We start from the raw sequence: 15388 nt of genomic DNA, 5'->3' as shown, positions 1-15388 counted from the left end.
GCGCAGGCAAGGAGCAGCCCCCAGCCCGGGTCAGCAGCGCGCGGACTCGCAAGGAGCCGCGGCTGCCGCCTCGAGGACGTTCGTCGGCAGCGTCTGGGGACGGGTGTCTGAGGGAGAGCCGCTGGACGCCGCGGAGGCTCCCGCCCCGCTCTCACTGGGAAGGCCCTGACGGCAGAGTCAGACCTCCCCCACCCCCCGGTCGCCCGGGGCTCTCAGGCCCCACGCCTACGCCCGCAGAGCGGTTCTCCCGGGACAGAGAAGGGGCCGGTGGCGGGCAAGTGGGGCGCAGGCCGCATTTGACCCACTTCCCGCGCGTCTGCCTCGAGGTTAACCAGCGGCTAGTGGTCGCTGGCGACCCGCCTGCGCTCTCAAGCCCACCTCCCGTGCAGAGAGGCGATCCGACCGCGCCTGGACAGGTGTCCCGGGCTCTGGCCGTCGCACCAGGCTCGCCGGGAGGCGTCGGGCTGAGGCGCGGCAGGTCTGGCGTCAGCCACGGGCGGCGCGCGGCCGCTGCCCGGGTCACGTGCCTGGGGGCCAAGGCCGAGAACTCTCCGGCTGACCTGCCCCTTAGTCCAGCGGCGCGGCGGGTGGAAGGCGCCTAAACCCGGCTCCTGAATGCCCGGAGCGCCGGCATCGTCCTTCTCCCGGGTGACCAGAGGGCTTCTTAGAACAGCTGTCGCGTCCCTCGGCGTCCGTTTGAGTGGGGGAGGAGAACCCAGGAAGACTGTACCTTAAGTCTTTGAGCGAAAGTCGACTGAGCCGAGGCAGCATAGACCGGGATCAGAGAGGGACCACGCGCAACCCGCTCCCAGGGTGACGTGCTCCAAGACTGGTATCAGACGGGCTGACAGAAGATTGCCTAGAAATTCAAATTTCCCTTCCTCGTTGGGTGCCTGAAGCAGTCCTTTGGCTGCCCAGTAAAACTATTTTTGCTTCCTTTCTCCCCGCCCTTCCCCCATAGGGAAAAGTCAGCGTCTTCTCCAGATCTTAACCTAGTTGTTCTTACCCCAAAAGAAAACACATCCCTTAACAGTGGTCACAGACCAGGGTAACTAAAAATTCTGCCTGGAAATAACAGTCTTTAGACTGAGGTTATTAACTATACAAGCTGTTTTCCTGCTATTTCCTTCTGAAGAAGATGAAAATCCCCAATAAAAGCATTACCACAATGCTGTTTAGAGTGAAGTAAGACAAAAAACTTCAGTTTCCTCCCCAAATTTCATTTTCTCATAACTTTACATACCTTGGCATTTTTAAGATTCAGGTGGTATTTTATTGGTAATTTAAACTTAAGGATTGTTAATCAAAATTTTGAAAGTTCATTTTGTCTTAAGTCATTTAAGAAATGACTTATTCTAAAAAACTGAATTTCTTTCCAAAATACCATACTGCCTGCCCATCTCTGCGTTGTTAAGGTGCATCTAAAAAAACAATTACTATTATACACTTGAGCATTTTTAAAATCATGAGGCAGAATCTGGAAGTTTCAGGTTCAATATTTTCTTTTAAGTTGGGAGAGCTTGTTTTCATAAAACTGATTAACAAAAAAGATTGTTACATACAGGCACCCAGTAGCTCATCTGTAATTAAGTATATTTTCTGTGAAACACCAGACTGAGGAGGCTGCCTGGTGGCAGTGAGACTGTGGCAGGAAAGAGACAGCACTGTGAGTGTGGGTAATTTTCACCCCGAACACGGTATGTTTGTTTTTAAATTTAAAAATCTTTGTTCAATAGTTGCCAAGACTTCCACCTCTGCTACAGATGTGCATGTGTACAAGGTCTGTGGCTTTGAAGCAGCACAGGACTATATGCTGCAAATGGCTTTCCAATCCAGGTTTAGGAAAACTCTAGATGCCTGCAGTTCTATGACTCAGAGCCTCAACCAACATGAGCCCCTGCAGATGTCTTCTACTCTGGGGTGGATGGCAGTGTTCCTGGCAGAGTCTTATGGGTTAGACAGGACTCCTGGGTACACAAGCATGGAGTGGGAAATAGCCCAACTGTAGTAGTGACAGCTGTGTCCTCCTGGACAAGAGAAGGAGCAAACATCACATTTATTTCTTCCACAGAAAATCAGTTGGTGAGGTTTATTACTTCATTTTATGAAAACCTAGAAATTCAATGCAAAATGAGTTTCAAACTCCCAGAAATCAGGAAGTACAATTTTCTAAACTGAGTGTAAAATATGCCTCATATACTATTCGTGCCAGGATTTCCTTGTGGCAAGCATTTTCACGGAGGATCTGCAGTGTATCACATGCAATGTGGAAACCACACATGTAACTTCCCTTTTAATCTTAATCACAATACTATAGTAAATCTGATTTCAAAGCAGGCAAAGTGTGATCAATTTGTAGATCTTTTATATAGCCTATGACTGTCTACATGCAACACAGCCTGTAAGACTCTGTTTCTAAAATTAAGGAGAAACTTGAGAAGAAAACCTTTTGACAGTGGATTTTCCATTTTCTTTGGTCATAGGTTTGGGGTAAGCTGTTTTTCTATTGTCCTGTCATTTGTTCCCAAACCTCACTGGGATGAGGAAATTAACACAGGTTGGATTTAAGATGCTAAGAGAGATTTTCTCCTTGGGATCAGCCTGAAAACAACATTTCCCACTTTGAAACTAATACCCACACACTACTGCTGCAGTGAGAGAAGCAGGCATTTGCAGAGAGCAAAAATTTCTATGGAACATGAGATAAGGGGTAAGATATACAGAAAAGACAGCTTTTCTCCCATTATCCCCAGGGCAAAAAGGTCAGTAACAATACATAGCTGTAAAGAGTAAAGAACCAGTTTAAGATTAATGTGCTAACTGGTCCTGGTCTCAATGTATAGAGAGAACATCCCCTCCACCTCAACTTCTCATTCTCAATACTTGACTTATAGAAAACAGGTCTCAATAGCTCTACACCTATTTTCTAGAGAGCTCAAAGGCTGAAGACATAGACATCATTTAGATTCAGGTATCCTGCAACTAACATCAGTCTTTCACAAAATAGGAGGTTCTCTCTGAATTCTGGAAACAAGAATTAGATTCCTGAGCAGGCAGTTGCAACTTCTGGACAGAGAGCTGGAGGAAACGCTTCCAAATTTTGCCAAAGACTAGGAGTATCTTCATCTGGGGAAAAAAAAAAAAAAGGTTGGGGGTGGGGCAGTGCTCATGGGCTCTGTATGAATGTATGTATGTGAGTAGGCGAGATAGTGGTTAGGGCCTGATTGTATCTTCAGACTGTAACCTATACAGGTGGGATTGATTACTAAGAACACTTGGGGGCGGGGGAGGCAGGGGAGGAGCATTTCTGTCGGTTTTGGCAATCTTGAGGTGTCTTCTGCATGGCTTTGGAATTTCAAAGGCCAGCAATCTGCCCACTTTCCAAGGTCACCCTTTTCTATGGGAGAAGAGAATCTCCCAAGAAGGAAGCCAACTGTTCAAGTGCACGAACAATCCTCATCCCCTGTAGGCCTGAAGAGAAATTCAGCAGGGTGGCACTTTCCTGCTTTCTAAACACATCACCCACCAACTTACCCAGGGCGCTTGCTTCAGTGAGGGCAGGCAAATAGCAGGTAAGGGAAAGGAGATACAACCTTAAAACAGAAATAAACAAGTAAGTATTAGTCTAGCCTCTCCTCCTTACCCTGATCCTTCCCTCCCTGCCTCTGAGAATAAGCCACCAGAGTCCTCTAGAAGACTCTGAGTTTCTGCTCTTAAACGGCTCCTTTTCCAAGGAGGAACAAGGTCTGTTTTCTGATGTGGGGCCCCAGATGCTCTGTTATTGCAACTTAACTTTGTCATTGCTTCTTTTCAAAGATTATTTGGAATGAATTGTTTCTTTTGTTTACTATCCAACAAACGACCTCTGCTAATCTTATATTTTATCTCTCTAACATATGGAAAAGCTATTTATTCTAGCCAATCACAATAAAGTGAAGAAAACCCCATTTTATGGAAAAGTATATATCACTAGTCTGTTGATCATTAAAGATATGATTACCCGTGAAAACCCTCTGAAGGTGGCACATTTATGCTTCCAGGAACAGATGGGGACACGCATTTTCCTTGCAAATACTTTTGAAATTGCTCTACTGGTAGCAGTATAAAAATGATATACAGATGCCAGGGCCGGCATGGCCAGGATGAGTGCGCCAGATTTACACAGTAAAGCCTTCACACGCGGGCTGTCAGTTTTGATTGATCTCTACTATACCTCAGGAACTTGTTGACTAGGTAGGGAAACAGTGCAAATAATTCACTGCAGCAAGTCAGATAATTCACACAACCAATCGGTCTGCTTCACTTTCTGGCTGTGACATATAAGCCTTCTCTACAAAGATGCATCATTTTCCAGCTTGAGCAATATTCAATGTCAGGGAAGAAAAGATATTAAAGCCACACAAAAGGTGGAAGACTATAGCAGGACCAGAAGTTGTTTTAGTAATGGAGGCCAGATCCTGGTCTACTCTAAGTCCTACCAGAGCATCCAGGCCCAATTGTCATTATCATATTGATTAAAAAAAAAAAGTTCATCATAGTGCAATTTTAGGTTTAACGCCAACGGATCGGGAAAGAGCAAAGAATTATCCCACAAAAGCACAACATTCTTACCGCAGGGACGTTTCCCTGTTCCAGTTCATTGATGGAGTTGATTAAGTTTAAATGAAGCAGACACTGGATAAAAGTAAGGGTATTGACCACTGGGCACTGCGATCCCTGCTTGAAAGGACCTGATACATGCAGAAAAGCAAGATTTGCTAAATGCTCTAATCTTCAATCAAATCTTACATCAATACAGACAAAGTTTGGTAATGAGAGATTCAATGAAGCATGTGGGAGAAAGAATTAATCCTCTTGGTCTAAACTGGCTTCAACTTTGAAGCTTGCTCCGAAGGAAAGATAGTTATCTAAATGCTAAATAAGAAACTTATTGTACTTTTCATGGCATGCTAATCTTTTGTCTATTTCATCTCTATTATGTGTATGCTCCTAGATTGCAGTTGTCATGGTGATTATATCAAGCTACGCTCAGGGGATGGTGGTGAGAAGCCAAGCATGGTTGTGGAGAAGACCCCCACGAAATTCACATTTTGGAAAAACAGAGCGGGAAGAAGTATGCCTCCCCAGCTCCTTCCCGCTTCCTGTCAGGCCCTGGCCAATCCGTCAAAGGGCAAGGGGCCTGGGGCCTTCCTGCATCATTTCAGGCAAGGTCCCTTCAGCCAGGCGCAGCGTTTGGTGACAGTGGTGGTGGGGAGGGGGTCAGGCATCCTTCCTACCCCAAACTCCTTTCTCTGTAGAGGTTCTCAGCTTTTCGTCCAGAGGCTCCTCCCCCTCCTCACCACCTCCCCTTTGTCCTGTCACGTGGAGAGGCTGACTGCAGAGGGAACGGAGAGTGGCAAGGGCTGGGGACACTCACTGGCCGTACCTGCAGGCTGTGCCTCGGGGTGGGAAGTTGAGTCAGGCTCTAAGTGCAAGAGAGGAAAGAAAACCAGATCCAGAGAAGCGGCCCACGAAGCCCTGGCGGGGGTGAAAGCTAGAGGGTCACGCAGGGCTCTGCCAACCAAAGGTGACCCTGGGCCCTTTATGTGTTTTACAAAAGTTGCCAAATTAAGATGGGATTATAACTGCTCGAGTCCTTGTCAGGGCTGAAAGGTTGGGAGCCTCAAATATGCCCCAGCAGTGTTGATGAAAAGCTTAAAAAGTAATAAAAGGGAGAAAAGAGCGAGGAAAGTAACATGTATAACTCTTATTAAAGAGAAGAGCCACAGAGAGGTTGTGAACTTGAATCACTGTTTGAACTTTAATTTGTTCATTAACAGGATTTGCCCCTCACTGCGAATGTTATTACTTCCTTTGCCGCTCAGCAACAACTCCAGGCATAATGAAAGAGTCTGGCAAAAAGTTAAATGCCTGGTAATTAATTCATTTAATTGAAAAAAGAGGGAAGAGGGAGAAAGAGAGGTCCCACTGCAGGAACAGAAGACAGAGGGGTTGGAGGAGGGGGCAAGACTGAAATTTGCATGGAGGCCCTCTCCAAGGCCCAATGCCTGCCACTCATGCAGGAGAGGAGACTGGGTTTCTTGTGAGGCTCTTTTCAGCAAAATTAATGCCAGGAACACCCTGAAGACCCCCTGCCCAAGGCCACCTGCCCCTGATCTGAAGCCCCTAGCCAGAGTTTCAGCCAGGAGCTTCTTTGGATGGTCTATTTAGGGTAAAACGGACACCAGAAATCCAAAATTAATATATACTCAAAAACTCTTTCATTAAAAAGTAGGAAGATGTCTTTTGCTTTCTCCCCTTCCTTCTCTTGGAATAGGTTTCTTATATAGCCTTCTGTTTCCAGGATGGAGTGAAAAGGAGTGTCAAGAGCCGGATATAATCTGCATGTTGGCATCTTAATAACCTTACAGCATCATGCTTTCTCTCTACCCCCTGCTATCACAGCAGATTTCAGTAAACTCAGGAGATGAGAAATGAAATACCCTCCATGCCTCTGCTCAGAACACCAGGACAGCTTGCTCTGCCTCTAACCTCACAAGGCCTGCCTTGCCCTACCAGCCACTGCACACAGTCCCTTACACGCGCACCTCCCCTGACGGAAGCAGTGCATAGTCACCGCTAACTGTTGCGACACCCCAGATAGCCCAGAGTTATGAGCAGCAGGTTGCCCTTACAGCAAAATTCCGGAAACCAGCAGAGGCCAGTCAGCCTCTCTTACATAAAATGCTTAAGGTCTACCACTGAACAGTTTCAATTTCCTCACATTTTAAAAATGGGCTCCATATAATCAGTGTGACTTCCTTTAGAAATACAATTATCCACCATATATTCTCCCATTACAAAACTACTATGGACAGAAAAGAGTGGTGAGAAAGACAACATAAATGAATTCCCTAGTATCCAAAACCATTTCCTAGGTTTGTGTTTTTAATTAAATCACTTCTAAACCCCAGGGAGAAGACAGTATTTTCTCATCCAAGTCACACTGTCACCAAATAAAGTCATCAAATTACCACTTTGCTGCAGCCTCCTCCCCATTTAACCCAATGCTACTTGGTACTCAAACCTAACCTCAAACTCCAAACAATTATACATGATCTACACCATGTTTTACTGAAAACCAGTGATAGGCACACACTTACGTGCATTAACAGGAAAAGGACAGTTTCTTTAAAAAAGACTAATTCATAAGCTAAAGCAAGTTCTAGTGTTTATTTAGCATTAAAGTTACTTCTCACCTTCTACAGTCTCTGGATATTGATTGAGTTGTATTTTCCAAAGCTGTGGACCTATACTGATTTTATTCTGGAAAACTGCTGAACTCTAATCTCCTTTTACAAAAGAAACTTTAAAGAGATCACATCAACCTGGTCTAATAACTTTTGTTATTGTTTAGTCACTAAGTCATGTCTGACTCTTTTGTGACCCTATGGACTGTAGCCTGCCAGGCTCCTCTGTCCATGGGATTTCCCAGGCAGGAATACTGGAGTGGGTTGCCATTTTCTTCTCCAGGGGGATCTTTCCCACCTAGAGACTGAACCTGAGTCTCCTACATTGGTAGGCGAATTCTTTACCACTGAGCCATCAGGGAAGCCACTAATAACCTTACCACTATCCTAATCTAGACCCTTAATACTTTACACATGTGCGAGTTTCTTCCTTCCCCCCAAAACAGCCTTCAGAGTGCCTTGAGATTAATTTCTCCTAAACCCGCACTGCACTCAAAAGCCTCACGAGTGCTGACAGTATATAACAACCCCACCCAGCTCCTTCAGTCGGCCTTTAAGCCTCCCCTCCGCCCTGCCCATAGGCACTAACTGGCCTTTTCTGACTTGTTTTCCACTACTAGCCTACACCAGCAAGACAGCTCTTCAGGAAGACAGATCCCCTGTTGTTCCCTGAAAACACATGAATTATCTTCATTTTATTGAATACTTGTGAGGTGGCAAGCACATGTTAGGCCTTACAAACATTATCTCAGTTCCCTTCAATTTAATGCAGTATGATTATACCCATTTTAGGACTGGAGAAACTGAGACTAAAGAAATTAAGGTACTTGTCCAACTAAGATCTCAGCAAAGACAGGATTCTTACGCTTCTCTGTCTGGCTTAGAAACTGGTTTACTTTCCATGTGACATACTCTCACTCCTGCAGTACCGTGTGTTCTCCTTGCCATCTGGGACGCCTTCTCAACTCCAGTATACATATCTGAATCCCACCCAGCCTACAAATCCCAGAGAGAAATTTCCACCTCTGTCTTGAAATCTTTCACTATCATCCTAGTCCTCGGCAGCCTGCTGAACCCGTCATTATCTGCAGCTTTTACTCAGCACTCCTATTCTCTGCCCTGTACTGTTACGTCAGTTTTCATTTTCGCAGTCCCTTCCAACCATACTGTAAGCTCCCTGAAGAGGGGAATTTGCCTTGTATTTCTTTATCTTCCTCACTCTCCAGAGCCTAATGATATAGCTTCCATTTGTTGAGCACCTTCATGCACAATAATCCTAAAAAGTAGACACTGTTATTATTATCCTTTTGCACATAAACTGGTGCTCAGGGCTCAGAGAGATTAAGAAACTTGCCCAAGCCACTAAGCAAGAAGTAGCAGATCTGATATTCAAACACAGCCATCTGAGTCAAATGTTCCTCTTCCTTAACCAATACATTGTAGTGGCTCAAACACATTTTGTTTCACACAACGTGAATTAATGAAGTGTCGATGTGTGGAGGATACTCAGTAAACCTCCAGAAAATACCCTCTAACTATGTCTTAAGGTAAGGGCACTGTTTGCCTCTTTAGTGGGGTAGACTCTGAAACTCAACAGAAGAAAGAGTGAGTGTATCCACCCCAAGCCACCCCTTCTATTCTCCCCTTCTCTCTAGGAACCATCCCCCCTCCCCACCCCCGGTTGGTGGGAGCCAGTGACACCACTGTGTGTATCTGTACTGGTGTGTCGCTGAGATGTGTATACATGTGCTCAGTCACGTCCAGCTCTTTGCAATCCCACGAGGCAGACTACCCTGTCCCAAGCAAGCTTCTACCTTTTAAATACACAGGAGAAAATCAAAGAGAACTTTTCTAATGGCCTGCTGCTGTGGAAGAATAACAATTGCAAGAAATATTCAGGGCTGACCAATACGTGGCACTCCATCTAGTTTCTTGCTTGCTTTCTTCTAAGACATGTAGGTGGCAACAGGGATGCATAAACTCTCTAAGAAAAGAACTTCTGAGAGTACAAGAATCAAGGCCTAGATGCTTGGCTACTTCTCCCCACATGGAGACTGCGGCTTCACTGCCAGTGCTGAAGATGTGGCCTTGACAGCATCAAGCAAGCTAACAGGTTTCTTTATTTCCAACAGGTCCAAAACAAACAAACAAAAACGTCTTACAAAGGCAACAGGGTACTTCCTATAAATTTCAGAAAAGGGGGAATAATGACTATGATTCACTGTTCTCTAGTATTCATGTGAAAACTAGTCTGTTCTCCTAAATTCCCAAAGACAGGTTTCCATCTTCACTTACATTTTGGTTTTAAATATCTGGACAGCTCAACAGCTACAACCCTTACCTTGATCTACAAAACCCATGTTGTGACACACAAAAGCTTGCACACACACAGCATTTAATAACCCCAGACCTTCCATTTATTTCATCTCAGATAAGGCTCAAAACCACCCTTGAAATAAATGTACTATATACATTTTGCCTATGAGAAAATGAAAATCTGCCTCAAGTAACACAACTGGTACATGATAAACCTAGTCCCTATTCCTAGTCCAGGATACTTTCTACAATATGGTATTTCCCAATTCTCAGGGCGATTTCCTGTTGTTTCTATATTCTTGATCCACGTGAATTCTACAACTCTAAAACCAGTAACCTCTCTCTGAAAGAGATGGGCCTCAAGCTATACTAACCAGACTTGTAAAAAAATAACCACCTGGCCATACAAAGAGTCCTCCACCCCAATCCTGAAACTATAAACACTACATACAAAATTTAACATTTAGAGTCAAATTAAATATCTGGATGGTTCTTTAAATCTATAGAATATTCTGAGGATTTGCTGGGTACCTGACACTTCTTGATACTTGTAACATAAAGTTTAGGAAGCCATTTTGTCTGCTAGTAGACAAGTCTTTTCCCCAGAAAAAATCCAGAACTGGATCTCTCCACCTTGTTTACTGACCTTTTAGTTGGGTATATCTCTGATATCCAGAGCCCAGCAGGTCCCCTTCCCTAATTTCTAAGCAATAACCAAACTCATCAAAGCAGACAAAACTCAAAGTTCCAGATCTTATAAATGGTTGAAATAAGGATCTTCTTTTTTGTCTCAGCTCAAGCTTGGTTAATCCCCATATCCCATCAACTCTGGGGTGAAAGAGGGTAACATATTTGACGATTTGGCACTGTTGCCCTATTTCTTTGTCTGCTGGTTGACCTTCTCTCTGTAAGTTGCATCAGCATTTGCAACATTCAGTTTAAGCAGGAGGACTCTTTCATCTTTGTCCTCTGGTCTTGATCTCTCCTGATCATTACAGTCTGGATCCCTGCTAATCACTAATGATCCTGTGGCCCTCTATATAATACTAAAGATATTAGATCTGAATTCTTAGAAAAATTCCTACTCACCTAATTACATTCTTTCTGCTTTTCTTGGTTCTCCATACAGTCTCAGCTGGTGTTGAATTTGAATTATTTCCTCAGATTTTAAATTATTTGCCAGTGGCTTTTGGAAAGCACGTCTCTTAAGTGAATTCAACTAATTATCATTCAAAAGCCCCATGACCCATCTCTTCCTATCTCCCCCTCTCTTTTCCTTGAGTGTCTTTCTACCGCATCTCCCATTTTCTGGTCTTGACTATCGTTAAGAATTTAAATTTAGAGTAAGGAGTTTCATGATTCTGTATTTTGCACAGCACATAGCATATTGTTAGCTTACAGCAGCACACAGTGGTTCCACTGTGTGTATACTGTGTATATACAGTGGTTCCACTATATATGTGTGTGTGTGTATACATACTTTGGGTCTCTATTCACAACCATCTACTTAAAAATGACAAATGTTTCAACCTACAAGTTAGACTTCACCTACAGTTGAAGGGTCACTGAGGTTTTTTTTTTTTTTTGTGGCAAATGCCTTGCTCACTAAATAGAATACAGGTTAAGTTTGATTTCTTAACTGAGTGTGATTCCTATATTTCAAGGAATGTGGGGCGCCTAATCTAGAGAAGTATATGCATGTGTGTAATGCTAAGTTGCTTCAGTCGTGTCTGACTCTGTGCAACTCTATGGACTATAGCCTCCCAGGTTCCTCTATCCATGGGATCCTCCAGGCAGGAATACTGGAGTGGGTTGCCATTTCCTACTCCAGGTGATTTTCCCAACCCAGGGATCAAACCCACGTCTCTTACATCTGCACTGGCAGGCAGGTTCTTTACCACTAGCATCACCTGGGAAGCCCAGAGAAGTATATAGGGTAATTCTGATTTTAGCCCATCTTGGATTTTTCCTACTGAATCCCATATTCCAGAATTTAACAGCTTCTATAATCATATCAGCAAAATTGAACTCTTATAAAATCTAGATCAAATTCTTAACAATAAAGCTTTCTGAAATAAGGTGTCTCTATACTGCATTCCAATGGATTTCCCTGTAGCTCAGATGGTCAAGAATCTGCCTGCAATGCAGGAGAGCTGGGTTCGCTTCTTGGGTTGGGAAGATCCTCTGGAGAAGGGAATGGCAACCACTCCAGTATTCTTGATGGAGGATCCCGTGGACAGAGAAACCTGGTAGGCTACAGCCTGTGGGATTGCAAAGTCAGACATGACTGAGTGCCTAACGTTACTACCACTCATACTACATTCCATTGTACTAGAGATGTATATGATTGTTAGATTAATAAGTCATTGATAATCAAAGAGATGCTGTAAGCTCCAAATGGACAGTTTTCTCAGAGCTTTCCCTTGGCAGCTACTTTTATTCCAGTGGTGCTACCAATGTTCAAACTACATTTATATAATAACTTTAGAACTAGTTTAAAAACTACTCAAGAAAGACATCTAATAGTCTTTCCAATTGTTTTGACTTCCAATTATATTCACTGACTTGATCACCCAACTCTTCAGGGCACAGAAAGGCTTTAAAGGACTATGATTTTCCACTTCCAAAACTTTTAACAAGATGTGCTGTGGGTGCTGAAGAGTGCCCAAATGAAGAGCTTCAAAATGAAGTGTCAACAGTGGCAACAATGGAATCATCATTTCAGTAAGTGACAGACTTCCAAGATGACTAGTTGGATAAGGACACTAAAATGTATGTGTAAGTTCTGATAACTGTGGACTGAATTAGTTTACAGTCATATCTTTTACTCAATTTCATCCCTACAGCACAATATTAGCGTTAAGAATAAAATTATCCTTAACATTTTTCATTATTGCACTTAACAAAATTTTACACTCTTTAGGTGCATCTTACAAATGTCACACAAAAATATCTTTGATATTCAAGGATCTCATATTGTTTGGGATGAAACTGCAAATAATTGAGATAAACATATTGGATATGTTTTTCCATTTTTATCAAGCCAATGAAAATGAACTTTAAACAGGTGTAAACACTTGGCATGTGTTTCTTTGCTTAATTGCAGGTAATTCTTACTTCAGGTTAGAGGGCAACAGGATATGCAGTTTTGATTTTAACTAAAAACAGAGTGCTTCACTCACATAGCATGAGCTAGTTCAGCATATCATCATAAAAATTAAGCCTTTTTAAGGAAAAGTTACATATTCTAAAATTATTAAAAGAACATCATAAACCCATTCAATCATGCAGGTCCTTTAAACTTTGTTTTGAAAATCTTAAGGAGAAAAAAAATGGTATTGTGAATAGGGCACAGACTGGAGAAAACTTTCTGATTTCTAATTTTTCTTCTTTTAATTTACTACTTGAGAATACTCAATACAATTTTTCATATGAATGAAAGGCCACAGGTTTTTAACTCTTTTATAGTAATATTCCTTGAGCCTGAAGAAGACATACATATTTTCCACATTTCAGTTACATTTCAACAATTATGCATTAAATGCCTATAGGGATCATGTTCAATGGCAAAGTGAAGCTGACAGATTATAGGTATAATGAATAGTTACTGAATTAATGAATTGAAAAGAAAACTGTATCTTGGGTGAACACAGGCAGAGTGCATTATAAAACTAACTCCCATGGGATCTGGTCCATGTAAATAAAGTTGCTGACTATTACATAATATCAAGCCTAAGCATCTGCTTAGATTTGGATCACTTTAGATTTCAGAATTCATTCATTAGGACCCAAGCCATACTTTTGAAGTAATAATTAAGACTGGGTTTTACAGAAAATTTACCTGATTTCCATACCTGAGATAAATGGATCATTTCACACAGCACTTGTGCTTTAAAAGCATAAGGTTTCTTATTTAAGCTAGCAGACAATTATCTTTCACAACAGAGATATAAACATAACCAGTTTCTTCCCTTTTCCATTATTCCAGTTTTAGAAGAATAAATACATGGTCTTGGTATAAGAATAAATACACGGCTTGGTCTCATAAATACGGCTGTATCACTGGCTTATACGGACTATTTATTGGGTAGGACACATAACATCTCTGTTCCTTGGTTTATGTGATAGAACAGGACCAAGACAAAACCCTCCTCCTTCCTATGGGGGCTTTTGTGAGTACATTGATAAATACCTACAAAATGATAAATGCTACTTTCAGCATTTTGAAAGATGTCAACCAAATACAAAATATTTTTGGTGTGTGAATTAAAATGCCTCTTACTGATGGTCTCAGATGTTTCCTTGTAAGATAAGCGTGTCAAGAACTGACATATATTATCCGTCCTCCAAACTGACATCACACTTCATAATAGCTTGGTATGATGACTGCTGTCAAAATTGCCTGCATGGACCCATCCGTGCCCTAGATTGACAAAATTTATTAGCGTGACAGAGGACTAAAAAACGAAAAGACTTGGAGCGCACGAATTCGGGGGTGGGGGGTAGTGGGTGGAGTCTGCTACAAGTGAGCAAAGGGCCACAATCTTCCTTACGGACTAATTTAGGAAGAAAATGAAAGTTGCCCGGAGGTCTCGTGGGCGGGGGAGGGGAAGGCCAGACTGGCAAGTGCCTGCGACAGAAATAGGAAAATACTCTTTTTTCAAAGCCGAATCCTATGTAGGAATAGGAGTTCCCTTCTCCATGACCACCACGCGACGGCACACTCTTTGCGAGAAACGAAATGGAAACGCGGGCGCGGCGGCCTGCGGGGCGGGCTGGAGAAGCTGATCCGACGGAGTGGGGTCCAGGGCCGGTGGCTCGGCGTGGCCTCCGCATCCGGGGCAGAGTTTCAAGCCGCGCTCTCGCCGCCTTCCACGGCGCGTGACCCGCCGCTCTCGCGACCTCGGCAGCACGTCCGGGCGCCGACCCGCCAGTCCCCTCCTCGCCCTCTTCTGCTGGTGCTGGTGGGCGAGGCTCCCTCCGCGGCCAAGACGCTCCGCACGCGTCCCTCCCCAGCTGCGGCGTGAGAACCAGGGCTACAGAAGCCATGGGCCCCAACTACAAAGCCCCCCGCGGCGCCGCGGCGCCTCCCCGCCTCGCTACTCCCTTTCCGTGAGTCCAGAGAGTGGCGGTCCACGTTACCGCGTCCGCTCCCGCGGGGAACCCCGCCGACAGGAAGCCTCCAGCGGGGGGTGAGATGCCGTCACGCGAGCACCCCGGCCCCTCTGCCCGACGGAGACTTTCACTTCAGATAAACGGGCGCTCCGCCTGCGGGAGGGGAGCGCGCGGGGAATACTCACACTGGGCCTGGCTGGGCCGCGCCGCGCAGGGACTTCACCGGGAAAGACGCGAGGGCTCGCGCCCGGGTGCCCAGCGCCAGCAGGTAGCATCCGCGCCGCCGCCTCGGAAGGGAGGCCTCTACCGTCCAGCAGCGGACCTGCAGCCGCCGGCGGCCCCGCCCATCGCCCCGCCCCGCCCCGCCCCGCAGGGTCCGCCCATCGGGCCCTTAGGCCCCGCCCTGTCCCGCTCCCCCCACCCCACCCCGCCACTCCTTTCCCGGGCCGGTTCCCTCCCCTCCTCTCTGCCCGCCGGGAGCAATCGGTTCTCTGACTAACGCGAGGCGACGTGGAAATCCTTCCACCAAAATGAGCTGTGATATCCTTTTGATGGCTATAATTTATTCCAAATCGTCCCTGGACTGAAACGATCAATTAGCAGCCCGAAACGCACTGTGAAGTAAATTGTCACACTATTACAGGATGGTTATCGTATATTTATAAGGTGTGTGTTCTGCAATCAGAACCAACAAGGTGTTGAGCGATCAGTCATAAACGCGCTTCTTC

General features: G+C 44.5%; 1 long non-coding RNA gene across 1 annotated transcript; it reads right to left on the bottom strand.

Annotated features, from left to right (window-relative positions):
* Positions 1 to 2055: 2055 nt before the first annotated feature.
* On the bottom strand, positions 2056 to 15017 carry LOC129655150 (uncharacterized). The gene is made up of 3 exons (XR_008715787.1): positions 14846 to 15017; positions 3535 to 3593; positions 2056 to 3126 (listed from the first exon to the last, which is right to left on the bottom strand). It is a non-coding gene; the product is annotated as an uncharacterized LOC129655150 (long non-coding RNA).
* Positions 15018 to 15388: the final 371 nt, after the last annotated feature.

This window comes from Bubalus kerabau, chromosome 6 (genome assembly GCF_029407905.1).
Source record: "Bubalus kerabau isolate K-KA32 ecotype Philippines breed swamp buffalo chromosome 6, PCC_UOA_SB_1v2, whole genome shotgun sequence".
Lineage (NCBI taxonomy): Eukaryota > Metazoa > Chordata > Mammalia > Artiodactyla > Bovidae > Bubalus > Bubalus kerabau.
Note: the sequence above shows the minus strand (reverse complement) of the source record. Positions and strands in the feature narration are given on the sequence as shown.